Source organism: Gobio gobio (assembly GCF_949357685.1).
Source record: "Gobio gobio genome assembly, chromosome: 9".
In the NCBI taxonomy this organism is placed as follows: domain Eukaryota; kingdom Metazoa; phylum Chordata; class Actinopteri; order Cypriniformes; family Gobionidae; genus Gobio; species Gobio gobio.
This window is the reverse complement of record NC_137115.1, coordinates 55138505-55148135: the sequence shown is the minus strand read 5'-3', so window position 1 is coordinate 55148135 and position 9631 is coordinate 55138505. Positions and strand designations below refer to the sequence as shown.

General features: G+C 38.4%; 1 protein-coding gene across 5 annotated transcripts in view; it reads right to left on the bottom strand.

Annotated features, from left to right (window-relative positions):
* pepd (peptidase D) overlaps positions 1–9631 on the bottom strand; it is a 161275-nt gene that overhangs the window by 26006 nt on the left and 125638 nt on the right. The window lies entirely within an intron of this gene.

Below are 9631 nucleotides of genomic sequence, written 5' to 3'. Positions count from 1 at the left end.
ACGCCCACACCGGGGGGGAAAACAATCCATTGACTTTGCATTGCGTGAGGCTGCCTCATTGTCATTTCGGACTTATAACAAAAACAGAACAATGTCTAAAAGCTGATATGTGACAAGGTGTACAGCAAACAAGCTAAAAAACTCAGAAATAAGTTTTTATAAGCTGTCGACCCCAAAAAACGAGCGTTTAAGAAGATAAAAGTGGATACAGGCAATACGAAGTGAAGCTTCAGCTGAAGAATGGGTCAATTTTGGGATCCTGACACTCAGTGTGTCTCAGTATGTCTATGTGTGCAGGAAACATTTTGTCACTGTTAAGTCAAATATCCAAATGTCAGTTTTATATATGATATTTACTGTCGCTGATTACGTTCCCCTCTAGTCGTCGTAGTTCTCAGTGTAATGACCCGCGCGCTCTGTCTCAATGGCCTGAATCCACTTTTTTGTCCTTAAACGCTCGTTTTTTGGGTCAACAGCTAATAAAAACGTCTGGGTTTGTGCTTCTGGGTTTTGTTTAGCTTGTTTGCAGTTCATTTTGTCACATATCAGCTTTTATACATTGTTCAGTTTTTTGTAATAAGTCCGAAATGACAAGGATGCCGCTTCACGCAATGCAAAGTCAATGGAGACGGTTTGATTGTTTTCCCCCCCGGTGGGCGTGGCCTTCAGATTATGACGCGTGTCGCTCTGTCTCTATGTGAACAATGTCAACAATGCTCATTAATATTCAAAGTAAATGCTCATTAATATTCAATGTCAACAATGTTCAAACATCCATAAAAGGACACTTTAATATTCAATGTCAACATTGCACATTAATCAACAATGCTCATTATAATGCAACAAAGCACATTAATATTCAGTGTCAACAGTGCTCATTAATATTCAATGGCAATGCTCATCAATATTCAATGTAAACAATGCTCATTAATGTCCAATGTCAACAATGTTCAAAAATGGGTATTAGTAGGGCTGTAACGATTTGCCCAAAAATAAAAACCTCGATTAATTGAACATTTTACCTCGATTACGATTAATGAACGATTATTGTGCTTTTTTTTTTTTGCCCTCATAAGGTTTTTGAGTAAGTTCACTGATAAGGTTTGTACTGTTAATATGTTCTACATATTTATATATAGAACAGGTGGATTTTTTTTTCTAATGAAAAAGTGCATTTCTTTGTGATTTTAAAATACTTGAAGGAAACTTTTAGCAGTTATTGTCTATGGGGCAGATTTCTGTTTGTTGTACATCAGATACAGATAAACTAACACTGTAGGCCTACATTACATTTATCTGAATGCATCAATGAGAGAGTGATTGTGTGTGTGAATTACTCATACTGTCTCTATTCATTATGAAGCTGTGGTTTGTACTTCAAAGGTATTAAAATGTATGACTATAACGGTTGAGTTTCTAAGCTACTTTAGTGACTTTACTTTAGTCACAGGACGGCGGTGACACTGCGTTTCTGCGCGCGATCTTCACGTGATGTGCGAGCTTCTGTCTGAGTGTTCGTTTGTCACAATATATCAGGCATTAGTTCAACATAATACACATCTGATGGCCGAAACTCGCTTTAATGTTCAAACTGGCAGGGCTTAAACCACATACAAATGACAAACTTTATGAGTACGAAAGTGAAAGCGATCTGGCTTCAGGGCTTGCGCGCGCCCTCTGTGTGTGTGTGTGTGTGTGTGTGTGTGTGTGTGTGTGTGTGTGTGTGTGTGTGTGTGTGTGCGCGTCAGCGGTAGGCTATAAGAACAGCAATTAACTGACTTGTATATAAACTGTGTAAAACATGCAGCTACTATAGTGATTCTATAAACATCTATAAACACAGATAACTTCATATAGATTCATATAGGCATCTATAAACACAGATAACTGCTCCTGCGTCTCTCTGTGTTCCTGCAAACTGCACTTGACTGACGGGGCGGAGTCACGTGAAAACCGAAATAACCCACATGGGAAAAATACGTCGGTTTGAGGTTCTGAATTTCGGTTTCGGTTATTTTTCGATTAATCGTACAGCCCTAGGTATTAGCATAATTGCATATTTAAAAGTTTAGTAACACTGAGTTGACAAACACAATAACCACTAGTTTAACATCTTTGGATTATGATGTTTTAACATCATAACCTCAAGCTTTAACAGCTTGTCTTAAACATATTTCTATGATTAAAATTGTAAAAAAAAAAAAGGTTCTCCAGTTTACTTGTATGTCTACAGTTTACAAACAATGTCAACAGTGCTCATTAATATTCCATGTCAACAATGCTCATTAATATTCCATGTCAACAATGCTCATTAATATTCAATGTCAACAATGTTCAAAAATCCATAAAAGGGCCCTTTAATATTCAACGTCAACAATGCACATTAATCAACAATGCTCATTAATATGCAACAAAGCACATTAATATTCAATGTCAACAGTGCTCATTAATATTCAACGTCAACAGTGCTCATTAATATTCAACGTCAATGCTCATCAATATCCAATGTAACAATGCTCATTAATATTCAATGTCAACAATGAGCATTAAAGTGCCCCTATTATATTTTAAAGGCTCCTAGTGTTGTTTTGGAGTCTCCAACAACAGGTTTACATGCATCAAAGGTCAAAAAACGGTTTTATTTTCTCATAATAGACACTGCACATCACCTCAATGTTCACTGATTCTCAAATAACTTGACGGATTAATCACTCTCTCTAAATCCCACCTTTCCGTGAGTTACTCAGTATCGGTATTGAGGTATTTTAGTTTGGTTTCGTATCGAAGTCGTAATTTTGTATCGTGACAACACTATTCTATATATAAAAGTATTTGCTGATATTCTCTTGTGTTATGTTGGTTTACAAATTTGTACCTTTTTACATTTTTACTCTTTATTTTGTATTATTTATAGTACACTACTGAAGGCCAACGGTGCAAGTTAAATTAAAAGTTATTTTTTTAAATTACTGTGATAAATTAGTTGATAGATTAATCGATATAAAAACACAGGAAGTGGGCTTCATCACAACAATTTTCATTAATATTCAACGTCAACAATGCTCACTATTGTGCAACAGAAACGCTCATTAGTATTCAGTAAACAAAGCTCATTAATAATATTCAGTGACTTGAAACATTTACATTATGTAAACATTACATTATATCACACAGGAAGTGGGTTTCATCACTCAAGGTTACAATGTTTCTAACACCCTTTGTAAACTTTTCTAAGTATGAAGTGTTGGTTAACTCGTGAGATAAAAGTGGTTCCAACTCGGGGTCAAAAAAGGCAACCTAAAGTTAATTATATTGTATTATACTAACAGAAAAAACAGGATGAACATTGCACATGAAGCCAGTTTTGGCCGGAAGTGTTGTTCTCTTGGGAAAGAGCAAATAATAATTGATGGAGCTGTATTTAATTTCAGCTCATGTGACAGAAATCAGGTTCAGCAGACGTCAGATCCTGAAGGTCATGTGACTCTTAATTGGCTGATTTCAGATGATTCTTTCTGACGGTCATGAAAACTCTGCTTGGTTTGGTTCCCGTTATGAGTGATCAGGGAAACGCTTGCTTCAGGGCTTGATCTCTCTGTGCGTTTAATATAGATTGCATGATCCAGTTATGCTAGATTAAATCACACGCTAACTGGAGATTTGATATGGAAAGTGCTTTTAATTGAGGGATAATTGTAACAGCATCCAGAAACAACATTTCCTCTATTCAAGCTATTTTCATATGGCAGAATATGGACACTAGAGTCTATTTTGAAAAAAAAAAAGTTATACTTTTATTCATCAAGAATGCTTTAAATTGATCAAAAGCGACATTAATAATATTACAAAAGATTCTATTTAAAATAAAAGCTGTTCTTTTGAACTTTCTATTCATCAAAGAATCCTAAAAAAATCAAAAAGTATCACCATTTCCACAAAAATATGGGGTTGGATATGCAAGTACGTCCGATTTTGTAGGGCAAATCACAGCTGCTTTATAGTTTATATGCTTGCAAAATGTAAACTATATTGTCAATCAGCTCTAGTTTGCCAAATGCACTTATAAGGCATGAAGATATTACGATATTATAAACAGTGACATCATGATTTTTCTGTAAAGCTGCTTTGAAACATTATGAATTGTGAAAAGCGCTACACAAATTAATGTGCCACAGACGCCTGAAAAATCTTCCGGAATAACAAACTTCCAGGGATGCACTGATATGAACATTTTGGCCGATACGCTAACCGATAGCCGATATATTGGCCGATAAATCAAATTTTTTTAATCATTTTTGAGAGCCTGATTACAAAATCAAAAGTCTCACCATTAAAAGCCAAGTCCCAAACACACAATCATAATGTTCTCATCATAATTGTATGTAGTCTATATGACCGACTGAACTGTATTTTCCTTTTTTGAAGTGATTCCAATCATATTTCAAGCAATTCATATCCATCATGGCGAACAGTGTGCATCTGAAGTGTCTCAGCTGGAGGAAATAATACATTATTTATCGGCTTTAATATATTGGCCACATTTTCTTATCAGGCCGATACGATAATATTAAAAATGAACATATATTGGCCGATACCAATAATGAACATATATCGGCTGATACCAATAATATTACAAATTTACATATATCGTCCGATACGATAATGAACATACATCGGGCCTATACGATAACATTAAAAATGAACATATATTGTCCGATACTGATAACATTAAAAATGAACATATATCGTCCGATACCGATAATGAACATATATTGGCCAATACTGATAACAATACAAATTAACATATATCGGGCCGATACCAATAACATTAAAAATTAACATTATCATCCGATACCGATAATAAATATATATCGGGCTGATACCATTAAAAAAATAACATATCGTTCGATAACGATAACATTAAAAATTAACATATATTGTCTGATACCAATAAAATTAAAAATTTACATATATCGGCCGATACTGATAACATTAAAAATGAACATTAACGTCCGATACCGATAACATTAAAAATGAACATATATCGTCCGATAACATTAAAAATGAACATATATCGCCCGATACCAATAACATTAAAAATGAACATTATCGTCTGATACGATAACATTACAAATGAACATATATCGGGCCGATACCAATAACATTAAAAATGAACATTATCGTCTGATACGATAACATTAAAAATGAACATATATCGCCCGATACCAATAACATTAAAAATGAACATTATCGTCTGATACGATAACATTACAAATGAACATATATCGGGCCGATACCGAAAACATTAAAAATGAACATTATCGTCCGATACCGATAACATTAAAAATTAACATATATCGGCCGATACTGATACGGTGGTCGATATATCTCGCATCCCAACAAAATATACCAAATACCAAACCAACTCACAATGCATACATTCTGAAACACATTAAAACAACAGCCACCTCGTAAAAACACAACATAACTCCAGACATCATCAGCAGGGGCGCTGCTAAGGGGGGGAAGTTGGGATGATTCTAAGGGCCCACGCACTTTTGGGGCCCCCAGAGATTGGTTTTATTAGTAGTAACAGTACTAGTAGTAATGTAATAGAAATTATAAATGTATAATCTACCAAACAGTTACAAATATAACAAAATTATGGCTTATTTCTGCATTTCCGACAAAATCCAGCAAAACGCTCCACTCATGAACCGCTCACGGGTAAAACGACATTTGCTCAAATCCCACTCCGACATGACATTTTTCGGTAGGCTACTATATTGTTGTAGCCATTAAGAAAAGGTATTTATATTTAGGTTTTATATTTATGTTATTTTTTTATGTCTATCTATGTTGTCAATCTTTCTATCTATGTTGATTATGAAAAGTGAACAGCATGAGTGAGAAAGGACACATCGTAAGATGCGCAATGCCAGGAGACACGGAGTGGGTCAGACATGATTTTGATCGCTTCATCAAGTTTTGTTTAGTAGAAAGCCTTTCTTTAAAGTTAATTTCATTTTGTATACATTTTATCTTAATTTTAATCAATGTTTCATCAGCCAATTGGGGCATTCTGGGTTGAGCGAGCGGAGCTTAATTGGTCAGTATTATTAAATAGCAGACAAAGATTTTGGATAGCTAGGTTGGTGCGGTAGAGGGCCCAAAATCATTTTCTTTCATAGGGCCCAAAATTGTTAGCGGCGCCCCTGATCATCAGGCTGTAATAGTAAGAGTTGTGTGTTTATTGTGAAGAGCTGCGATCACTTCATGCACACACCGTAATGCTCAGAACTTAATTTTAATATAAAGTGAACTGAACTGAACTGAGAACTGCTCGCGCTCACCCAGAGGAAAGAGTCTGAGTGGGCTGCTTCTGCTTTTTCTTTGAAATGCTTCCATTCCTCCGGCATCCCAGACTCCTCCTCTGCACAGGGATATCCCTCAGCGCTGGCACCAGGACGGCACGCCAGACTCAAACACACTGATCTCGGGCCAACACGCCGGCCTGCCGCAGGGCCGAGGGACACGTCCAGCTTTCTCAGAGTCAACGTCTTACAAGACGATAACCTCGACAGCTCTCTGGCATTCACACACGCTAGTTTTAACACCCAGCGAGCTGCATTGAAAACTATGCAGCATGATACTCAAACATGCATTAAAATGCATGGCATGTACGCAACAATGGTATGAAAAAAAGGTCTATTTTTGAATTTGACTGTCTATTTGGTAGGCATCTCACTAGTGTTTGGAGATATTCTTTCTCTTTAAAGCATGGAAACTTTTCCCCCCTGAGATTGTGAGTTAGAATTTTAATAATTTCACCACACATTCGCATGTTCCTGGTTCTCTTAAATGACATGCAGGTAAATTAATTACTTGTTTTAATTTATAATTACTTGAATATAATAAATTGACATTGATGATTTATGATATTGAATGTTTAACTTTACCTACAGTATCTCACAAAAGTGAGTCCACCCCTCACATTTTTGTAAATATTTTATTATATTTTTTCATGGGACAACACTGAAGAAATGACACTGTACAGCTTGTATAACAGTGTACATTTCCAGTCCCCTCAAAATAACTCAACACACAGCCATTAATGTCTAAACCGTTGGCAAGAAAAGTGAGTAAACCCCTAAGTGAAAATATCCAAATTGTGCCCAATTAGCCATTTTCCCTCACCGGTGTCATGTGACTTGTTAGTGTTACAAGGTCTCAGGTATAAATGGGGAACAGGTGTGTTAAGTTTTGTGTTAATCGCTTTCACATTGGCTGCGTCCGAAACACGTCCGAATCTAATGTTAGCTTCACTTCCTGTCTCCTGAGACACCTTCATCTGATCGATTTTTGAAGGCAGCATATTTGTATCCTTCGCTGCATTTGATATCCCACAATCCTGTGCGTTAGATTCTGTGACAGTTGAGCTGGAAAAAAATGATGCTGTCCGAAAGTTGCATTTGCTGGTCAGTTTGTGTGTAAATGTACGTGTTTTACCAACATTTTCTACTACTGATGTCATTTCTTGTGAGAAATGACTAATGTAGTAATGAAATATTTTTTATGTTCTCACCAAAGCTCTCTCTACTTTGTTGTAGATCATTAAACGGTTACACTGGCTAAGAAGTCTGTCCTTCATCAACCCTCTACTATGCGAGTAAAACACTTGCATATGCGAGTAAATCGTCACTCTGGGCGATTAAATAATATCTATAATTAGCCATTGGCTAATAAATGCTCAGATTTTACTCGCCAGTGTGTGTGTTAGATGCTAAGAATAAGTTTAGCATAGATATATTTTTAATTGCTGAACACTCTGAATGAGCGCTTAAGAGTTTCGCTGTCATCAAGCGATCTATACGATATAAAATCAGCTCATCTGACGTACTGTAAACTCTAGTGTAAAGAACTCCGTCGCTTTGCTGAGCGCGTTTCTCACACACATGCGCACGCGAGAGAGAGAGAGCGAGAGCGAGAGATAGAGCAAGAGAGAGAGAGAGAGAGAGAGAGAGCGAGAGAGAGCGAGAGAGCAAGAGAGAGGGAGCGAGAGAGAGGGAGCGAGAGCGAGAGAGAGAGAGCGAGAGAGCGAGAGAGAGGGAGCGAGAGAGAGGGAGCGAGAGAGAGGGAGCGAGAGAGGGAGCGAGAGAGAGAGCGAGAGAGAGAGCGAGAGAGAGAGCGAGAGAGAGAGAGAGCGAGAGAGAGAGAGAGAGGGAGCGAGAGAGAGAGCGAGAGAGAGAGAGCGAGAGAGAGGGAGCGAGAGCGAGAGAGAGAGAGCGAGAGAGAGGGAGCGAGAGAGAGGGAGCGAGAGAGAGAGCGAGAGAGAGAGCGAGAGAGAGAGAGAGCGAGAGAGAGAGAGAGAGGGAGCGAGAGAGAGAGCGAGAGAGAGAGAGCGAGAGAGAGAGCGAGAGAGAGAGCGAGAGAGAGAGAGAGCGAGAGAGAGAGAGAGCGAGAGAGGGAGCGAGAGAGAGAGCGAGAGAGAGAGAGAGCGCGAGAGAGAGAGAGAGGGAGCGAGAGAGAGAGCGAGAGAGAGAGAGAGCGCGAGAGAGAGAGAGAGGGAGCGCGAGAGTCTTACATACCACGCAAAATCGCAGCGCTACATGTTAACAATATTCTTTGTTGTATTTTCCTGTCAAAATAACAGAGTTCATTTGGAATTATTCAGCTTTTAAGAACAAGCAGAAGATATGCCGTTTTATCCGGTAGTGACCAGACCAGGCAACATTTTTCCAGTCTTCAACTGTCCAATTTTGGTGAGCTCGTGCAAATTGTAGCCTCTTTTTCCTATTTGTAGTGGAGATGAGTGGTACCCGGTGGGGTCTTCTGCTGTTGTAGCCCATCCGCCTCAAGGTTGTGTGTGTTGTGGCTTCACAAATGCTTTGCTGCAGACCTCGGTTGTAACGAGTGGTTATTTCAGTCAAAGTTGCTCTTCTATCAGCTTGAATCAGTCGGCCCATTCTCCTCTGACCTCTAGCATCAACAAGGCATTTTCTCCCACAGGACTGCCGCATACTGGATGTTTTTCCCTTTTCACACCATTCTTTGTAAACCCTAGAAATGGTTGTGCGTGAAAATCCCAGTAACTGAGCAGATTGTGAAATACTGGCACCAACAACCATGCCACGCTCAAAATTGCTTAAATCACCTTTCTTTCCCATTCTGACATTCAGTTTGGAGTTCAGGAGATTGTCTTGACCAGGACCACACCCCTAAATGCATTGAAGCAACTGCCATGTGATTGGTTGATTAGATAATGAGAAATTGAACAGGTGTTCTAATAATCCTTTAGGTAATTGTATAATATAATAAATATATCAGTCTGGCGACTAAACAAAAAAAATTACTGGCCAATGGCGATTCTATTGCCAAGGTGTGCTTCATGCTCAAACACTGCCTTACAAGCCATTGTCTGATAAGGCAGCGAGGCAACGAGTCACTGCCTAGGTTTTCGGACGCAGCCACACTCTCACACTGGTCACTGGAAGTTCAACATGGCAAAGAACTCTATGAGGATCTGAAAAAAAGAATTGTTGCTCTACATAAAGATGGCCGAGGCTATGAGAAGATTGCCAGCTCTCTGAAACTGAGCTGCAGACGGTGGCCAAGACCATACAGCGGCTTA